Source organism: Pipra filicauda, unplaced genomic scaffold (assembly GCF_003945595.2).
Source record: "Pipra filicauda isolate LSUMZ 115617 unplaced genomic scaffold, ASM394559v2 scaffold137_size4652046_pilon, whole genome shotgun sequence".
Classification (NCBI taxonomy): domain Eukaryota; kingdom Metazoa; phylum Chordata; class Aves; order Passeriformes; family Pipridae; genus Pipra; species Pipra filicauda.
In genome coordinates this window covers 4,503,929-4,526,062 of record NW_024103851.1, presented here as the reverse complement: position 1 = coordinate 4,526,062, position 22,134 = coordinate 4,503,929, and the positions used below count along the sequence as shown (strand labels likewise).

The 22,134-nt window shown below is 37.5% G+C and overlaps 1 protein-coding gene across 2 annotated transcripts in view; it reads left to right on the top strand.

Annotated features, from left to right (window-relative positions):
* Positions 1 to 22,134, top strand: part of POU6F2 (POU class 6 homeobox 2) — a 249,658-nt gene that overhangs the window by 122,896 nt on the left and 104,628 nt on the right. The window lies entirely within an intron of this gene.

The window sequence follows — 22,134 nt, the reverse complement described above, 5'->3', positions numbered from 1 at the left end:
TTGACTGGGTTCAGGATCAAGTCCTAATACATAACAAATATGTCTGTTATTGCACAGTGAAATCTACTTTAGGATCGTTTCCAGGGTACCAGCAGTTAGCAGGACCAAACACTATTTTAAAAATGCCAAGAGTAGTTTGTTGATTAATGAGGAATTCATTTTGTTTTGCAGTGTCTCTTATTTAGCTGGATGCCTCTGGAGACATGCTTTAAACAGCGAGGCACTATCTTAGACTAGTATGGTAGATTTTCATCTCATGTTGACTCCATTAAAGTAAGCTTCTATAAACAGACATCAATTACAACCAGTTTAAAGGGTTTTAAAATGTAATCCAGCAGTGCTCCTTAACTAAATGAATCCTGAGAACTGATCTCCAGTGAATTAATAGGGCAGTGTGTGGAGAGCTCACTGTGAATCTGAGTTAATGACTGGAGAAGATCAAATTAATTACAACTGTCTCTGAGGACCTACAGGGAAGAAGTCCCTCACATCAGCTAAGATTTGATTAACTCTTCAGGTACCAAATACAGATTTATGAGCAATTACTTAAAAAATAACTTGTAGAAAGAGTCTGGAATGCATCAGTCTGGCATTTCTCAGGTGGCATGCAACCACTATAAGTGATAGTGCTGAATTTTACTGCAAACTACAAATTTTATTTTTTTGTCTCTCTGTTTAATTGAGGAATTTATAGTAAATATTAATGCTAATATCATACTAAGATTATACCAAAGTTAGTACATGGCATTTTCTCTGCATGTTAGTATAGGGATGATAGGTTCCCATTTTGAATAAGCACACAAGACTAAGCCACTAAGTTCCCTCTAAGGTTTTGCACATATTCTTGTTATTATTATTAATATTATTATTAAGGCAATTTTATTTGATCTCATCATGTCAAAGAAACTGTGATTACTTAATTAATTAATTAGCAAAATAAGAAGATACAACTGCAAGGTTATGCTAATGAAGTTATGAGGCCAGAAAGACACACTGGTCTATGATAAATGAACTGATCCAGTTCTGAGAAAATAGATATCCAGGTTACCAAAAAAACTCGAGTCATAACTGATAATAATTGACCATGTCAGAAGAAGTGTAGATGGGCATTGATCTAAACTTTCATCTTCTCAGAGACAAACTCCTTCTTGAACTTTCACTTCTTATCCCTTGCCCCCATCCAGTACAGCAAACATTTAATTTGGTAGAACTGTAAAGTCAACATTCTGTGTAACCAGAGCTGACCAGGACACACTAATATGGGATGTCCTCTGGAATCACAGAATCACAGAATGGGTAAGGTTGAAAAGGACCATAGTGGGTCATCTGGTCCAACCTCCCTGCCCAAGTAGGGTCATCCTAGAGCACATGGCATAGGATTGTATCCAGACAGTTCTAGATTATCTCCATTGAAGGAGACTCCAAAACCTCTCTGGCTAATGTGTTCCAGTGCTCAGTCACCTGTACAGTAAAGAAGTTTTTCTTCATATTCAGGTGGAATTCCCTGTGCATCAGTTTCTACCTGTTGCCTCTTGCCCTACTGCTTGGCACCACCGAGAAGAGCCTGCCTCCATTCTCTTGTCATCCTCCCTTCAGATACCTATAGACATTGTTAGGGTCCCCTCTCAGTTGTCTCTTCTCAAAACTGAACAAACCCAGCTCTCTCAGCCTGTCATCTTAAGAGAGGTGCTCCAACCCCCTAATCATCTTTCTTGCCCTCTAATGGGCAACCTTGTGGCAAACTTCTCTTAGGTTTCTCTGCAGAGGCTGAGTAGGTATGTACAACTGGAAAGAGACATCTTTTTTTCCTGGAAATACACAGATATTTGCACCAGGAATCATAAAGACATGCCTCCAGCCCCTGAACCGCATTAGCAGACTGTAATGGCAACTGGCTGCTGCAGATTTAAATTCATTCTCTCTCCATGTTTTTAAATTACTCAAAGCTTTGAAGAGTATGCTCCTTGCTTTTATGTTCAGGGCCTATTCAGTTCTCGCGTTTTTTCCTCAGAAAACTGCAACAATAAAATCCTGCAAAGCATTCACCTTTACAGTACATTAGGAGGGTAATGGGGGTCCTGTCAAGCAGGAGAGCAAGGAAGGCTAAAGAACAGATAATTATCAGGAGCCTATAGTGAAGAAAATATCTTCACTAAGTAGGGGAGGTGCTAAACAGCTCCTAAACTGTTAGACAGCAGTTATAGTAGGAATAAGCAATACAAGCAGTCCTTTCTGCCTCATCCAATAACTGAAGCTACAGAAGGAGTTTAGAGAAAAAGAAGTGATGTGCTAGCTTTTAGCAGTTTTCAAAGCACTTTATAAGCATGGCAAATTAGGCATATGATAACATGGTGGTTACTCTGAAATCAATGGAAAAACCTCCTTCCTATGAAGTGAATACAGTGGTTCAGCAAAGAGAACTGCAAAATAGCCTCCACACCCTGATTTTCACAGACCGACATCAATATTCTTCCCTCTCTATTCAAGTTCTTCCACAAAATCTATGCAGTAAATAGAAAATCTCTAATGTCAGATTGTGGAGATATTTACTTTTCTGCTCTAAAATCTTGCTTGTATCGCATTGTGTCCTTGTATACATATAACAGATACTTTCTTATCCAGAAAATATACTTTACACTCTGGTTTGTTTTATAATTTCAGGTGTTTTGGACTATAGAGACATTTTTTTGGTCCAAAATATTATTTTTCATCTATCAGACTCTGGAGTTAAACTGCCATATTTCTTCCAGAAAACTGAAATATCATGAACTCGAATTCAGAAAAATGAAAAAAAACCACTGTTTTCCAGTGGCCTGCTTTATTTACAAGCTGCTTTATTTCTTGTTTGTATATACATAGAATTCAGCTTCTTATGCCTACCTCAAGGAATCTTTTAGTAAAATCAAATAACCTCATTCACTATTTGCTTGGTTTTGTTTCAAATTAAAACTCTTTCTCACATCTCTTCTGATTTTCAAGAACTTTTTAAAAACTCCTTTTGTTTGGTCACTGGAACTTAATACATTGCTCCAGTATCTATCTCATCGGTGGCCTCAACACAACAGTAATGTTACTCTTCTCCTCTTGCACATGCTGTTTCTGCTTCCAGCAGTTCTTTGGGAAGCAGCTGTGCCCTGGAACTTCTGTAATGCATCAAACCAGGCAGCTTTATCCTGCAAGAGGCTGTTCTTTTGGAGAAATACCCTCTTACCTTGTCCATTGGTGTATCATTGTACATTTTGTACTGTGTTAAAATGGATTTAAACTCAGCTTACTAGGTGAGTCAGGTTACCTCTTAATGACTGCTCAGTTCCTCACAATATTTGCCATTTTGCTGCTGTGTTTATATATTTTCTTGTTGGAAAACAGTACTAATTATAAGAGAAAATGTAAACCCTTTTGGGCATTGCAGTGGTGATATTCTCCTGTATCTGCTTTTGATCCATGCAGAGACTGTTAAAAATACCCCCTTTCAGAGAATTATGCCCAAGTGTCAAGCTGTCAGTTAGCTAGTTCTTAATCCATTTGACATGTACTGTATTGTTATGGTATATACCTGATTTTCTACAAAGGAAGTTTGAGGAGTTCATGTCATCACAATATCTTTGTACAACAAACTTGTAGCTCTCTTGAAGACTGTAGTCAGGCTTGTCCATCTAAGCCTGTTTTTCATGAAGCCACATTGATTGGTGTTATTTATTTTCCTATTTCTTAATTAAGAGAAGCCAATACCATCTCTTTCATTACTTTCCTTGGGATTGAAGTCTGTTTAGCATCTTCTTTACAGAACAATTCTATCTTTTCTGCTTAATTTTAAGAATTTTAACCACATTTATCTAATAATGAGCCTGGCACATTACTGGATTTTTCCTTACTCCTAGCATACCTTTAAAATAATGGTTTTGTTGCTGCTCTTGGGCCTGTCATATTTTTTCCTGGATATTTTTATTTATGACATTAATTCTTTATAAAATAAACTTTTACTTTAATTTCTTTCATTTTTTCTTAATTGATAATGCTTGGGGTTTTTTCTTATTCCTTGCTTTGATTTTCTGTGAAACAGGGGCAATAATTTAGTCAGAACTATCTTATTTTCTTAATTATGCCTCTTTGCTATCAAATGGTGATTTTCCTCATATTTTTCCTATATGCTTTTCTCTCTCTGTCAGGTTTTGTTAAAAGTGATTGATTTCAAAAATTTCTCTTGAATCCTCAGATGTAGATGTTAGTAAGAGTTCAGTTCTTTATATGACATCAGGAACCTGATGAACCTAAATTGTTGGTGATCTGGTCCATTATCACTCACCAGCTTGATGTTTAGATGTTTATTCATCTTCGCCTGTTATTAGGAGGCCCAAATTACAGTTGCTGCTTTCTGTATGCAATACATTTTTAATTTTAAAGAATTGTCTGCATATTTTAGAAACTGTGATTGATTCTTGGTTTGTTTTTTTATTGTCTAACTTGTCACTTCTTCCATCTATCCCCTCCCTCCCTTCATATATTAAATAACAAAAGCATCCTGTCATGACTGTTTGGTTTATAATAGACTCCTACCAGGGCTTTTATAATGAGCAAATAATCCACATTGCACGGAAATTAAAGGTACTTGGAAACTGTAAGTGAAGTTAACCACTTTCTGATGCATTTAAATGTTTATGTTGCACCGTTTGATGTAATTCAGCACTTCCTGATGCTTGATTGTGATTCAGGCTCCAGTATCCCTTAACTAAGGATTTAATGATGTGTTTCTCTAGTAACATCACAGCTGTGATGAAGACTACTACTAGTAAAATATGAAACTTCCACAGTATATTTTGCCTAAGTGCAACTACATTCTCTATTGCTTACCTTTCACTTACCATTTTTAGTTGTGTTACACTGCACTGTTTTGTAAAACACTTTACAACGTTTAACACCACACCAAACAAAGAGCGGGGATGAGGATGCCACAAATTTAAAGGAAGAGGCATCCTAACTGTTTTGAAACCATAGCAACTTTAGCAGCCTCAGAAGAAAAACCACAAAAAATTAAGTACAGTTCATGTGGTAGTTGCAGTAAGTGGTTGCCTTTTGTGGTGGAATAAAGAAGGAAGAACTCTGAGTGAGATATGGACCATCTGATTTGTAGCTTCATGGAATGAGGAGTATTTAGGAGTTCCAGATTGAAGGTAGGAAACTTGGTGGACAACAATCACTAGGTAACCGATCCAATAACAGGATAGGTGACTAGAAGATGAGAAGCCAGAACTAGGACAGGAAAAGGGCTAAAAAGAAAAGATTTCTAGATGGAAGAGTTAAATAGAGGATATTTGAGAAAAGTAATTTTAACATTATAGACAAGCACAAGGAGATTTTGAAAATAGTGAGAGACATGAGCTTGGTGTGGAAGCAGAGAGATGAATTGAGATGATTCGTGTGAGGGGAGAGTAACAGTAGCTAATTTTGGAACATGTTTCTGCAATGCAGGGAAAAGAAACAGGATGAAGCACCCAGCAAATAGCTATGAATAGTCAGAAAGGCAGAGATGAGAAAGGTGGTTTTGCCAGTGAGGAACAAAGCAAATTATGAAGGTTAGTCCTAAACAAAGTCTTCTTGCCAGAGCAAAATATCAATTAGAGATTATATTGGAAGCCTGAAGAGAAGGGATTGAGGTAATGTTGTCAATCTTGACAGAAAAAGAGGAGTATTAGGGAAGAGAATTAAGTAATTTTTACAATGTAAATTCCTCATGGCAGAAATCTGTCTATTTTATTTTTCTGCAAAACATCATGAAAGTTTATGACTCTGAATCAATCATATGTTCTGTGGACAGAAAGCCTGTAACAGCAAACATAGTCCAAAAAAGAGACAAGATGAGTCAGATTGAATGGGACGGTGCAGTGGGAAAAACCCTCTGGGAATCACGAGCTTAGGGACTACTGCTAAAGATGTAACAGCAAATGCGGACAACCTCAAAGGGTTTAGTAAAAAACATGAAAAAATATTAGGAGCAAGAAATAAAAACAATTAGAATGTATGGAAATCATCAAGTAATTAAGGTGATACCTCTGTGCCACAATGCAAGAATTCAGTTTTCTCATGCTGGGTAATTATCATAGGTCCCCAACCACAACACTGACTTCTGCCTAGGAAGGAGACTGGAAACAGAAGGTGATGGAAAGATAAGGAATGTTGTAAGCAAAAGGAGAAAATTATCAGCTATGTCTGGCAGGTGCAGTAGATCAAGTTATTGCTTTGATACCAGTTTGAGCCACAATGCAGCAGTAATCAGGCATCTAGTGTGTGTTACCACAGAAAAATATGATTAATGTAGCAAGTGCTACCACAAGTCGCTACTTCATTACTAGGTTGGGTTGTTAACTGAAAGAACAAATAGTTTCAGGTTTTGAAGGGTCAATTCCGATGCGCCATGCAAAACAACATGCCATCTTCCACCTGCCAAGCACCTAATGTGTCTCAGCACCAGCCATGTGATGGATCATTTGTGCTAGTCTGTACAGACAGCTTGGAGGGAATTCACCTGCATAGATTGAAGAGCTAGGATCATTTGCTTTGTGTTCAGCTGGTGCCATGAATATTTTCCTGTAACCAGAGAATTATTTCATAGCCATGGAATTGTATGAAAAGCACCGATTCTTAATATTTTGTCAGCAAAGTGAATGTAGGTGCTGTTCCACAGCTCTGAGTTATCACAGCTGTGCTCTTTTCTTTCTGGAAAAGCATTCCTGTCAATGTAATATCCATGTTCTCAGAGAGAGCAATCCTGCACTGGGAAGTGTTCACATTGGGAATAATTTTCCCATGGAATAATTTTCAGTAATAATGTAAAGAAGACAATAATGAAAGAAAGATATCTATTCAGTCTATGTTACTGGGCTTTTCTCGGAATATAACTATTCTTCAATATGCTAGAAATGTATTGTTGTTACTTTTGAGCTGAAAATGAATAACTAGGCTGATTGCTCCTTAACCTGATGTTGTTCTTCACCTGAAAAGGGGATCATAAAGGCTCCTAATGGTTATGCAGCTGACCAAGTCAATGTACCATAACTATGCCTACATATGATCTCTATGATCCTATCATTTGAATTGTCAGAACCATAGGGTTTCTTTGGGGAAAAGAGAGAAAGAAACCACAGATTTCTATCTGGGACAGCTTCCTGGCTGTCCCCTTTATATCAGCAACCAAGGCCTACCATAATTCTTCTGTTAAGTGCACACCAAACTGTGTAAGGGATGTGGTACACTAAAGCATTTTCAGTCACATGCGAAAAGACAGCCTCCATAAGTTCAGCCTGGCAGACTGCCATGGCAGTAAAGCACCATTCCAGCTGAATAGTGAGTCGTTTTGTGAGTCTAAGGACACAGAAATTGCCATATTGCATTGAAGCAGGAATCCATCTACTTTAATGTCCAGTCTCCAGTATTGACCTCCTTCAGAAAATGATGTCTGACAGTAATCTCACTGATAAATTTTTCATGCAAGAACTGACTGCTGGGTAAGGCCCTAAACACAGGATGTACAAATAGATGAAACTGTGCAGACAGATATAACAGAGAAGAATAGTGGACTTGCTCAAGGATGTCTTGTCATCATGAGTGGACAGGTTTTACTTGGAGATGTATCTTTATTAGTCAATTCCTTGTGTTTCTGACGTACGATGACAACCCAGAATATTTAACAAGGGAGGAACACTGCAGGGGCAGAATAAATGATAGGTTTCATAGCAGATCCAGATGCTCAGTTGAGGGTATAGAGAAGAGAACAAGAAGGAAAACTCACACAAATTAGTAAGTACAATAAACAGGGAAAACAGAAGGAAAGCAAAAAATAAATGTCTGAGATACACAAATCTGTTGCTTCCATGTGTGGACAGCAATATCAGATCCTGAGGTAGGCCCTAAGCTGGTGTTTAAACAGAAGCATTTGTTGCTTTGTAGAAATTTGCAACATCTGTTCAAAATCTTTTGTAGGCTGTAACCGTCTCCCCAGCACCAACTGCCACAGGAATGGACAGTCCTTTTCATTAAGTTCAGACAAGTGAGCTTTCCATTTAATCTACCCCAGCGGTTGCACCAAGAAAACAAAATATTAAAAAGCAATAGGCAACAATTGTTTTATGAAGGCTTGATGCCTGCTACTCAGTCTAGAGTAGCAGCAGCAGTGTAAATGAGTTTATGGTTTGGATAGCACATGAGATATGCGATATAGTGACAAGGCATGACAAGGCCAGAAAGCTCATCAATACCAAGTGTCCTGAAACCTCTCAGAGTAATTGTTAACATGGTTCTGTTCCCCTACTTTGCCCTTATTATAGGGGAACTATTGATACTTCTTTTTTAATTATGGAAGCATTTTGTTCCGCTGTCTCTTGCTATAGCCTGTCCATTATTGTTTTGATAGCTATCTTGTGTATATGGATATTGTTCTGATCAACAGGTACATGCTGTACAGAAATCTGTGTGCCAACAATACACAGTTGGAGAACATCCTTAATTAAAATTTTTATATTGAATTAGTTCAGTACTGTAAAGAACAAATCTAACCTAAACTTGAATATTAAAAGTTGTGCAGGCCATTGTATTCAAACTTGCCATTTTTTTGTAATGTTTAATCAATTGCTTTTCTGCTACCTCTTACTGAACATGCTAAGGAGTTTACATTTACATAATTGTGAAAATTATAATAACAGTTACATTTCAGAGGTTTGCATTTAGGGTGCATTCTAAAGCAGGTCATTTTTCCAATGTGTGTAACTAAGCAGTAGATCAAAGGATAAAATTCATTATACCTAAATACAAGATAATGAACTTAAGATATAAAACTCTAAACTATATACAAAAGATATAGCATTCTAAATTAAATGTAATATGAAAATGTTTGGTGAATTCTGAATAGGAATTCTGGAAATTAAAAAAAAAAATTTGAAAAGTCTAAATTCTGTCAGGTCAAAATGAAATTATTTTTGGAGGGGTTGGCTGTACCACTTTGTAGGGGGAATTGTTCTGCTAGTCTGTAAGTGAGCTGCTGAACTTGCAAATATTTTTTCCTACGAATATACTGCAGGAAATTTTTACTGACAGGTTATTATGACTACTTTAATGCACATATGGCCTACTGTCTGAAAGACAGTTAAAATTATAAACTGTTCATAAATTTACTGACACTATTAGCAACACTGTTACAGCAGTAAACATTTAATTTGATCCTCATTTCTTAAAATAGTGGTATTGCTACACCCGCAAAAATGCAAGGCTTCCTGTTGAAGGAATCTATTTCAGGTCCCTGCACATTAGTCCTTCAGCCTTGCTTATGTGCATTTGTGAAGAATGAAGGCAGTCATATTAAATATCCATTTAATATTAAAATGAAAGCAACAAATTCATACAATTCACAGCTTTCTGATTAAAGTTCTTATAAAGCCCTACGTCCCAATTCAGAGAAATCATATCTGTTCATGATCTTTCTCTAAATGGATTTTTATGTAGTTGTTGCCCCAGCTGCTCATGGTACATGTGAGGTGTAAAGAATAATCTTATAATAAGTTCTTATAGTACTTACTCAGGTAAATTTCATTCTGTGAGTAGGAATTATGGTCAAGTGATAATTGCATCATCTGACTTATGTTTTGAGTATTTAGACATCTTTCAATTCAGTGTTGTGAACTGAAGTTAGGATGCAGTGAAGCAATATCTATAGTTCTCTGCCCTGTTGTTCATTTCCTGACATCCTGCTTTTTCTCTCACAAATAGGTGGAAATCACTTATTTTACAGAAAAAAAACTCAGAGGCAACAAAATATTGAAGTGGGAAGAACTCTTGTTTGTCTTCTTGATCTTTTCATTTTTGTATGCTTATTTTTGCTGTGAAGCAGGGGTAAAGAGCTTTGAGTGCTCCAGCTATTGCTAATATGTACAGAGTTTTTGCCAAAGTTAAGCTTAGAGTGAATCTGTTAAATGCCTCATTTTCAGGAACAATATTGCTATTGAAACTCATTTTGTGCGGTTCGCGCAATTCTGGCCTCTTTTAATGTCAAACAAGCCCTATATTGCTTGCTGCTCACAGCACATGTTTATTTTAATGGTTCTCACTATAGCCTTCTAGAGTCTGCCCTTCTGTCTTGCAAAGTCCATTCTTGTTGGTTTCTTGATTTTTTCAGAAAAATCCAGGTTTTTTATTAATTTGCATAATTCATGGTGTTAGGACTGTCTTGAGGACTCCTCAAGCACAGCCACAGAAGGAAATGAGGTATTGAAAGAGATAAATCAGCATGATCAGAACTTATATGTCATTTTATGCTGTTTCACCATAAACCAGGAGTTCGAAAAATTCTGAAAGCAGAACAGCACATCACATGTGAGTTAGGAAGTGGGGTTGGAGATGAGATGGGGTGCCATATGAAGATGGGGTGAAAAGGTACTCAACCACTTAGGAAACAGGCTTGACATAAGACTCTGATGACAGGGAAAAGTGATGGTATTTTGTATTACGTGGATCTGCAAATTGTAGAAGTGACACAGCTAAGCAGAAAAATGAAGTCAATCAGAGAAGTGCTGTTCATGTCACAGTAGCAAACCTATTTGCAAATGATCATAATACTGCAGAAAATAGCAAAAGAAAGGAAGTGGAGCTGAGAGGACAAATTTTCGTGATGAAAAGTCTGCTTAGAAATGGTTTTAAGCTACATGAACATCAGTGTTAAAAATAACATGTAAGAACCAGGCAGGTAGGGAAAACGGTAGTAGAAATACCACTAGTATCTGATTAAAGCAATAGTGAGAACAAAGTGCTTCTAATACACTACTCAAGAACAGAACAGCTTACTGCTGGTTTTGCCTTCTGTATATAATCACACAACAACTGAAAGACCAAAAACTATTGAAGAGTCCTCAGGCAGATGGAAGTAAAATTTAGTTCATTCTTTCCCTGTAAAACTGAAGCCCTCAATAACATAGAAAATAGCATAGAATTTTTTTAAAAAATCAACTCAGCAGACAGCTTTCAAACTGTGTGGCCAAAATTGAGAGGAATTCAACTACTTTTCACTTATATGGTTCAGTTTCCTGCAATGAGAATTGTAAAGATACTGTCTGATGGTCAACAGCAAATCCATACACAGAGCTCCGAGGAGTCACAGAATGAAAGGAAACAGAGGAAAAAATATAAAACAAAGAAAATGAAAAAGGTAATTTTTTGAGAAAGGAGGGAACAAAGGGGCTAATTCAGTGTATTAAGAAAGAAGCAAAATTTACTATAGGTCAACTAGGTGACTTTCAGCAGGTGTGAAGACTCACCTATCATCTTGTCTTCTGCACTAAAAATGTAGCATTTATTATTGGGTTCTGTGCAATTAACAAATATTCCTCAGTTTCATTGAGGGGACCAATGCAGTTATGGAGCTGGAATTGTGTTTTACCACACCTGTAAGTAGTGCTTGACAATGTGTCACTTCCAGACTATTGAAGTAGTATTGAATACCTGTATTGAAGGTATATACCTGTGCTATATCGAGAGGGACTTCACCATGCTCTCTGCTCCCACCTGAGAGACAGAGAAGGACTCACTGCCTCCTCAGTTTCTGTTCTAGATGTAAAAAAAAAAAAAAACAACCATCTGTGAAATTTCTAAGAGCTGTGGGTAGTAGAGAAGGCTGGAGCTTCTCAAGTGAAAGCATGGCAGTTTGGCAACAGCCTGCTATGAATTAGTTTTCATTGGGGGAAGTAAAATGTGTTTATGACGACAGTTAGCACAGTATCATGGTTCTCTTGTACTGTTTAGCTAAATGTCATCTATTAATATTTCAGTGAACAAGGCCCCATGCAAAACCCAGCTGGGATCTTATAATCAGTCATTTTACATAATGAAAAGAGGCTCTCCTAGACAGAGCTCAGCTTGGTTTTACAATTATTTTTATTCATGCACTGGGACTGATCCTACAGTTCTGCTTCCCACAACAGTGATATAGAGTACTCCATGCTTTAAACTGATACACTGCGGCACACATGCAGAAGAATGTCCACTCTGTAACATGGCTAGAAAAGCAATGTTGAGTCTAACACAGAGCTCTAAGCAAAATTATTTTAATGACAAGTCCTCTATTCAAATTTTAGATGTTGGCATTCTCATCTGATCTCAAGGTTCAAAATTCAAATTTTGTTGCCACTGGAACTTTGGAGTAAAGAAGCATTCTGAGGGAAAACTTAGCTTTGTAATAAGAAAGGCTTTCCTCTTTACTTCCATTCACTTTTGTTCTTTTATCTTGTTGAAATTTCCTCTAATTTTATCAAAACTAAGCTGTTTTGGCTAACATTTTGAAACCACATCACCTTTTGCAAATCCTGAAAATCCAGTCAGGTCAAAAAAATATCAGTAGTTCCTAAAATTGGTCTATTCAAAACTCCTCTGTTGGCTCCAGAATACTGTCAAGGTTTGGATTAACTAATTACTGTCAATTTGTAAACCTCTTGCCTTTATTTTAAATAATTATGTGATTCACTACTCTGTGAGCTGAATTCTGTACATTTAAAATGGGTATTATCTTCTGTCTGTGGTTGCAAGCAGACAGCAGCTGGGTTTTGAAAGAACTCTCCCAAATTGCAGATGGATAGTGCACTAAGTATTTTGAAATCAAAACCTTTTCTTTTTGTTTTGAGCTGTAAGTTATTTTTATGTTCACAGTTAAAACTGATATTTTTCATAAAACATCTTGATTTTCCTATCTGAGATGCCATTCATGCAAATAGTTGCACTGAAGTCACCACATTTGCTTGTGGAGGGAAATTAGACTTGTGTGATATGTTATTCTATGCAGATTTAGCACAGAATTTCAGGATGTTTTTGCCCAAGAGTGATTATAAACATTTTAAAAGGTCATTCTTCTACCTAAAAGGAGGTATTATGTCAGTCAGTCAACATACTTAAATCATCCTGTGCAGCACTGTGTTTAATGGAAATTAATTTAGTAAATCCTCTCATTTTGTCACCAAAGGGTTCCTAATTCTGTTCCTATAAAGACAGAGGCAGTCCTAGTAGGGATAGGCTTTAGATGAGATTTAATTATTTGTGTAATTTACCCTGAGATCCCTTTGTGAAAAGCACTGAATAAACACAAGAGTATTGCCTTTACATAAATTCACAAGAGGATAACTGCACCTAAACGTACCTTTGACACAAAACGGTTTTATTTGAGGAAGCATCCTTTGGGTATCCAACTGCTGGCTTGAAGTGGCATCCCATTTCAAGTTAGCTGAAACTTTACTATGTAAGTATAATTTAACTTCAATTAATTTAGATGTTTAATTCTTTTTAAGGGACTTATTGGTCATGTTTTTATCTTAATCACATATATGTAAATCATATTCACAGTAAATCGATGGATTTCAGTAGTAGCATTACTCCAGTGGTGCATAACTTGTAATTATAAGAAAAAAGGGGTGTTTTTTTCCCCTCATAAATGATTTCAAAATATTCATGCTGGTTTTTTAAAGATTCCATATGAGGTGCACAGATTTAACCATGATTCAATTACATCGTTGTGTGGGCTTTGGACTTGCTATGATTTAATTGCATATTTGTTCATTCAGACTTTTATACTTCATGTATGTTTTCAAATCATTTTCACTGTAGTGGCAATTTTCCAGCTACTCTGTGTGTGATCTTTAAAATTTTCCTCGCTCTGTAGTACTTAAGAAAGGGAAGAAATACATGAAGAAGAACCTTAAAGATGAAGGCCAGGCTTGAAGTACAGTTTCATTAATACTGGATTGCAGGAAGGGAGTCAAGTCCCAGATAATGAGGAAGGAGTTGCAATTTTTTTTAAAGCTATCTAGCTACAGGGAAAACAGAAATGACATTCAGCTGACAAATGAGCAGAGTTTGACCTAGCCTTTTGACCCTTGACAATCAATCTTACCTGCTGCTTCATAAAGAATTATAGCTGTGCCACTCACATTTGACTCTGGATGTTTATTATTCTGTTTCCTTCCTTCCTTCCTTCCTTCTTTCCTTCCTTCCTTTTTTGAAATACATTGTCCAAGTGTGTGCAACCTCCTCCTGTAAGTGCCCTGTGCACAGTGCAGTGTCCCTGGCACAAAGAGCCATTTTGAGCAGCTGGTGGTGGTACCTAATGTTTTACAGGGCCATTTTGAAATGTCAGTCAAGTCAATCACTGGACTGTGCAAGGCAAAACAGATTGGATCTGCCTGAGAACACTCAGCAGGCTCCTAATGTGGTCTTATGTAATGTAGAAAAGAAAATAATGGAATTGTTAAATATAAGCTGCCTTTGCTTAATAAGAGCGACAGCACAGTAAAGATGAAATTTGATCCCATGCAAAAGCTATGAGAAAGGCAGGAAGAAACCAGGAATTTTGGTCTTGTTATGGTATCTTGTTTTTGCTTTGTTTTTTTTTTTTTACTGTTATATTTCAAGTTCTATTGCTGCATACACGATTAAGTGTTTGCATACTCTTCTTATTGGAAAGGACTGTAAGTCTAGACAGTGGACGTCTGCTGTGTAACCTATTAAGGGTGGCAAAGCAAGTGTGGAACACGGTGTTACTGACACAATTGAAGCAAAGAGGAAGTCATATCCACAGGACATAAAGCTCTTAGAACTTAGTAAGTAAAGGCTGCATTTTCCTCATGGTTTCAGAAGTGACTCTGCTTTCATTTCTCTGTGAAAGTTGGAGAAGAATTTGGTCTTTCTGTCCTCACCAGCTGTGTTGATTTGTATATTTTTATTTGCAGCATTTTTGCTTTGAGATAATAAAGGTAAAACTAGTCAGCAAGGGCATCTGTAAGGTAGTTCACCAGCTGCAAGAGGTAGCCATTGGAGGTTTTCAACTTTTAAGGAAAAGAGGATGTTTGAGGAAAAAGAGGGGTCTACGGGGGTTGGTGGGTTTTTTTCCCCCAGTGCCAGGGATTATTATGGACCTACCTAGTCTTATGGGCAAAGGAAATAATGATCTTTTTTTTTTTTAAGTTGCATACTGTAAAAGTTTAAAGGCATATTCCTTGGTACACACTTACATGAGTGAACACTCAAAGCTGTAGCAGCTGATGGACAAGCCTTCTGTGGTTTCTGTGGTGTGAACATATTTTTGCCCTGTCACGTGTAAGGAAGGAATGGCTGCCTTGATTCGTCTTGTGCCTTTTTAGATTAGGAAGAAAATGACGCAAAATATGGAGAGAACAAGTCACAGGCCTGCCTTTCCCTGGATTTTTCATGATCATGAGTGGCTGTAGCCACTGGGCTGGACCTGGGCTCAGTTGCCTTTGCACATTTTGCTCTTCAGAATGAAGTGCTAAGAGCAGTAGCTGTTTTCTGCTATTCTGAACTGCAGTAAGGAGAGCTTTTGAGTACACAGCTTGTGTAGGCTTTGTGCTTGGAGAGTACCTCCAAAACACCTATGTGGCTGCTCTCTCTTTGGCCCTCTGATTCTTGCTCTGTGTTCTCAGTGGAGAAAAGGGCTGAATATTGCCTGCACAGGCTTTATAATGCATGGAAGTCTTTCTGGCATGTATAAATGTCACACCTATATGTGAACATCAAAAAAATCTACTCATATTTCTTGGTTTATTACTATGATTACTAGTAATATATTCAGAAACAAAACCAAGCAAGCCTTAGCATTGCTGATCCCGAGAGCCTGAGAAATATTTTGGAAGGGATTAGGAAGAGGGAAAGAAGGGACTGTTGCATAAAAGAGGGAGAGCAGTCTCCATTTCCCATTTGTTCTTCTGTAATTTGGGAGGTAGTAATCACTAGTGTAGGAAGGAAGGAGGCTTGCACAATGCTTCAAATTTCATAAGCATCATAAAAGTCTTGGCACAAAGCAGCACAGTCTTATTAGCAGAGGAAGTGAGGTCAGTAGTCTTCAGTTTCTTAATAAGATGACAGAATTTATGAAGCATCAAGGCAGCAGGATGTGGTTGCCTGCAGTCTATTCATATAACAAGCCCACCAGGGTCCTATAGTTATCACCCTTGAATTTGTTTTCCTTTCTTCATTTTCTTTTGTCATCCTCCTGTTTCTTTGGCCTATCTTACTGTACTGGAGGAATCACTTTATTACCTGTGATGTCTTGTAATTTTCTTTTGGATTTTTTTAAATTATTATTATCGTTAGCTAGTTTAGTTTAGCTAGTTCCATCAGTATGCCTCTGATTATAGGGGTGCTCATCGCGGCATGCAATGAAATCCAAGTACTAGTCTTCCTGGAAGTCTGGGATTGTTTTTCATTCTAAGGCATCATCTAAATCTGGTGTGAGACAAGTGCCCAAAATATGCCTGAGCTGAGAGTTCATCTTAAAAGACATCCTGATTGTTGGAGATCTCAAAAAGTCTTATGGGCATTACCCAGACAATATCAAAAAGTAGGAAAAATTAAAATAAATGGGTGCTTTTAAACCACCTATCTCTCATTAACACAATAGAGCTGGTAGCTCTATAAAAATCTTTTCTGTGGGGAAACAAAATTTTGTGTATCTTTGACCTCCTTCTTTTTGAGGATTTTAGCACACCTTGCTGTACTTCACTAATTTAGCTTCCTGTGGTGAGGGAAGTGAAGTTTATTATCTTTCTTTGTCTTTTATAGAACAGGAAACTGCTGTGCCTGGGGTGGTGCAGGTATGGTAGGTTCAGAAATAGGAAGTGGATTCCCAGGTGCTGATCTTCACCTATAAGACAGTCACTCTCAAGTCCCTGTTTCTGTTCTGACTTGTTCTGTCATACAGGACATTTTTAAATTTTTTTCCAAATTAATAAAACTGTGCTTTATATCTTGGAAGTGCAACATCCAGATGGGAATAGTATGTGTCAGTACAGCATATTTAATTATTTATAAATGCTTTCTTTGTTTGATTGTTTGATTGTTATTTATTTTATTTTCCACCCAAATGTTTGATCACTTAAACAACCTGAAATCAAACATTTGGCAGTGTTTACAAATTATGAAAGTAGTTTCTGATTAAAGTGTTCTGCGGGAAGATTAAAGTTGCAGATCAGTACGTAAGCCAATGGCACTCTTCTGAATTTCAGCAGTAGAGAGCTGCTCTGTGGCATGTGCTCTGTATTCATACCCATACTGGCACAAGACGCAGGCTGTGCCTTGCACATTTTCCCTGTGGTCTTCCCAGGGCTATTTCTTTAGAATGCTCTTATGGCGGGGGGAAACCGAGCCCTCTCAGCCAAGTGACATGCAGTTTTACACCCATCAGACAGTACCTGGCAAAAAGGCCACTCCCAGTTGCAGCTGAGAAAGTGATAGAATCGTGCAGACATCTAAAGCCTATCTGCTTTGTGGATATGTTCTGATTAAATCTGAAAATCATTGCAACATTAGTTAAATCGACAAAACTCCTAGCACTATTTTTGCACGAAGTCAGACGTGTGAGCTCAGACATGTATCACTGTGTGAGATAATTAAGGGGTGTTACAATTAATCTATTTAAGAACGCCACAGCTTACAAAAAATAATTTAAAAAAAAAAGGAAATTGCTTCTGGTTTTGTCAGAGGTCTTATGTTCTTGGTTTCCTCTCTTAATTTTCCAGTGCAAAACTTTAAAGCATAAGATGCTTTCCTGGCATTAGTTTCTATCTATGTGATCCATAATCCAAATACCTAAAATGGTCAGCAGTGTATGCTGCAAATCTCCTAATGAAATGTTTTGCACTGGATGATTGCTTACAGAACACTTGCCTTCACTTATGGGTCTTATCTTTTTAGATGTTTTTCTGATGCACTTCTCAAAAGCTCTAATGATTGGGTAGCTATTGGCAAAAAATATCCTTAAACATTCCTGAAAAAATAAAGGCAGGAACTTACAAAACCGCTTTTGCCCATAATCACATGAACAATATTTTGAGAATAATGCTTAGCCAAATTTGCATTTGCTTCAGTTCCCTGTTCAAAGATGAGGATTGCTGGAGTGCCATCATAGTTCCATAAGCTGTAAAGAAGTAAATGTCTACAGCTGGACAAGGAAGAAAGCTGTTGGGGCCGTATCTACACAAAGAGAAGGCTCTGTATGAGAAGAACAGTGATTCAACCACTGGAGATGATGGCCATTGGAATTGCCATCCGCAATAGACCTCTGTAGAGCGGGTCATTCCAGGTAGTCTTTAGAACAAACATGAGTCCAAAAATTGCCTTTTTGAAGACTCTGGTAGAAAGGGAAAGAATGGAGTGATGTTGTGGTCACGTGGTGCTGGACCTGGCTCTGTCTCAGGGATGGAGATGAAAGAATAGTTTGCCCTATGCTCCCTGGCCCTTGGATAGAAAATCAAAGCTTTTTCATTTCAGCTTCATTGAAAAGACACAGTAGAAAAAACATTTATAGCTGGCAAATGGAAAAGTTTTAAATTGATGATGGAAAAAACATTCATTTCCAAGCTTCTGAGCGAGCTATTAAAATCAACCGAGTAAAGACAAAATCCCTGGCACTGAAAATGAAAGGAACATTTTTTTTGTATCTACTTAGTTAAAACTTGGCAAAACAAATCTAAAGTAGCGGTTTCAGATTTCCATGTGCACTAACTGTGCCAACTTTTGATCTCAGTGTTGCTATGATAGAAAGTTCATCCCCCTTGAGAAGCATTTTTTCCACTAACTTTTGAAATCAGAAGTCAATTTAAGCAAAAAGCTAGATCTTGTATCAACACTGACATGTGTTTCTTTGTTTTGTACTGTTGAATGGTCCAGACTTTTCATTCAAATACTCTATTTTGAAACAAGCTTATGTCTATTTAATTGGCACTGGAGTTAGTGAAGTGAATCTAGTAAAGGTGTTTGCCCAGTATTGGTGTATTATTTTCTCCTGTACCTGTCAATGGGCTTCCACAGGAGGATGAGAAATTCACTAATTTTAAAAGTAAGGAAATTTTTGAACAGCAAGTTCTCTCCTTTTGCCCTCCCCCCACCAAACACCATTATCTATAGCTACACATTAGCAATCAGTTTCACATTAGGATCGATATTTTCATTATCATCAAAATTTTCTTATTTGTCCACAGTTAAAGTTAGCTTTTGCATTATTTTAAGAAAAGAGTACTATAACAGAAGAAAAATTTAAGAGAAAATGATAGTTGGTGTTTGGAAATTTCACACAACCTGGATACATCACTACCAGTCTGTTTCTATAGGAGGAATAAAATACACCTATTAAGATACATTCTCTTATGAATTTTTTTGTAATTTTAGAGCAAGTTCTAGAGGATTCTATTATAATTCTTAAAAGGATAACATTAACAGCAGATGTTATGTAGATGTTTAATATCTATAACAGCCTTCATGCATTGACAACATCATTTAGGTTTGGTATAGCTAACGTGCAGCTGATGAGACCTAAACTCTTATTTAAAATATTTCATTGTCCCGAATATTAAAATTAGGGCAATGTTCCCTTAAGGAGAGCAAAGATTAGCTTCCTGTTAGGTTTTTTTTTTTGAGAATCACTGACTAGCAATCAATTTTTTTTTCTGGTCTGGAAAAAGAAGTATTTTCATTGATAAGGATAATTGTAAATTCATCCTTTGGATTTTGTTCCCTTTATATAACTGGTGACTCCTGCTCCATGAAAGTAAATACATTATTCAAGTTGAAGTTTTTTGATTAATTACTGAGTATTCCTTTCAAATTCAAAATAATTAACCCTGGAAAAGCAGCTTAATAGACAAAGTAAGATCTAAAAGGAGTTTTTTCAAAGGCCTGCTATTAACTGCTATTTTTCAGTGTACAAAAATGTATGCAATATCAAAAGCATGGGGTTTCCTGATGTGCTTTTGGAAGCCATGAAGTGGACAGTGCATTGACTGGGCAGTGCAGTGTAGCTGCTTTTTTGGACTCCTCAGCCCTTCGCTTCAGCTGTGCATGGTTCTCATCCTAACACAGGAGTGTGACTGACTTCACAGCCTGTGAATGAGGATTGACTATAAAACCTTCTCCCCAAATCTCCCACAGAAATTCTATACTGATGAGCAATTTGTCTATGTGAATAGCCAGGTTGTTTATTTCAATAGTGAGCAGGAAATTAGGTAGGTGGGAGCACATGAGCACCCGAAGAGCAGCTAATTCGCTGTTGCTGTGCAAAGGTGATAGATGCCAAGCAGAGCTCAGCTAGGATTAGCATCTGAAGCAGCAACATGTTTGGCTGATGAGCTATAGAGACAGGAAAGAAATCTGATATTCAGCCACCCTCATTTTACTGCAAATTAAAACTGAGCAGTCAGCCTACCCGTAGCAAATGATCAACTGCACAACCCAGAACCACTGCTTAACTACTGTTTAACTTTGTTTTGAATCTCTTCTGCAAGTAAAATAAACTAGTAAAAGGGATACAGGCAAACTGACCTCTAGTCAGCTTAAATATTACAAAAAGGATGTGGCTAGAGATACTGTGGTATGTTTTGAAATGCACACAGCTAAATACAGTGTTATCTACTCGTTACATGTAATAAAATCAAGGAAGATTCTTAAAGACAGCAAAATAGAGCTACTGTGAGTCAACAGCAGGCAAGCATCATGTACCTTGTTAGTGGTACATACATTCAGGAATTGCTTGTGGTATGACAGATTATCAAATTAAAGTTTGTCTCCCAGGTCTTCTACAATTTCTCATGTGGAGGGAGTTGTGTAGTCTAGAGTGACATTGATTCCTTATCTAAAGAAAGAACACCTCAATCTTTTGCTCTCATCCTGACATTACAGCACCTGGCACAGAACCTTCTCACCAACCCAGTGACCTGTGCTCGAGATTGTTTCTGTGCCACAGCTATTAAACAGTACCTTGTGTCATTCAGAGAAAGTTTTTTAGTCCATTTTTTTTCTTTAGTGACTGATGAAGAACGCCATGTTCAACATGGCACATGTGTCCCAACTGGTGAAGAATGGTTTTCAGTCTCTACATGGGGACTAAGCACTGCAGCCACGTTTTGTTTTGTTTTGTTCTCTTCCCCATGTTTTTCACCATTCCCCATGTTGCTACCATTTTTAATTTTTCATGTCTTGCTAAAAGCAGAAGTTCAAGGCTATATTGAGAAAAACAGAACCTGTTAACAAGGTTGAAGCTCAAGTCACTGCTCCAGCAGAGAATTTGTGTGCAGCAAGGTAGAACTGCTACTTTTGCACCTGGTTCCTGTACCTGCTGTTGTAGTTTTACTGATTGTAAAGAAAAGAAGTGGGCTGAGCTGCATTTTTTTCCCTTTCTCCTTCTAATGTACACGTTGCTGTTCTCTGAGCCATTCCATGGACTCTTCTCACTGCTGTTCAGCTAACTTCTCTGGCTGGAATTCATGTACTGGGAACAGAATTTACAGCTGCTTAAATCTTGGAGTTCTTAATAGAAAACAGAGTTGTCTCAAGTCTACCAGCTTTCAGAAAAGACTCGAAGTGAAAAATGATAGAAACACAGTTATAATGAGAGTCTGAGAGATGAAAGTAACCAGTCACACCACGTCAAACTAGGCACAGTAGCCTTTGTTGCTTCCCTCAGTTGAGGCTGGGGGGATGTGACATTGTCCTTTGCCATTCTCAGGATACTTTCACAAACTCAGCATACACACCAACCTTTTAAACCACAAACACTTTGATCCACTATTTGATTGCATTGTTAAAAAAAAAACCAAACCACCCAAACACATGCATGCACAAAACACGCAGTACATTTCACTTACAGTAACTTCACTTTTAGTTAAGGAAACATGACTCACTTCAAAGACTCTTTGAAGAGACTTCTTATAATTCCTGATCTTCAAAGAACCATTGCTGAAGCTGTACCTGGATAAATATTTCTTTGTCAGAAGAGCCATTTGCCATAAACAATTATAGAAGATGCAACTGCAGATCTATTATCTGAAAGAATGCAAAATCACTCTTTGAGGCTACTAGGCAGTTCAATAAGCTCCTCTTGATAAGACTTTGCCCCAAAATCTCACATAGCCACCTTGTCAGGAGAAATGGCAGGGCACCTGGTAGAATGGGGACCTGTGACTCTCCGAACTGCAGGACACGATTCTGGACAACCTCTTCTGAGACTCCTGGGGCTGTATGTTGTTGCACTGCTTTTTCTACATTGCTACTTTGAGGCACGTCAAACACTTAGTCTAGGTAAGTGCCATTGAAGTTATGGTTCCC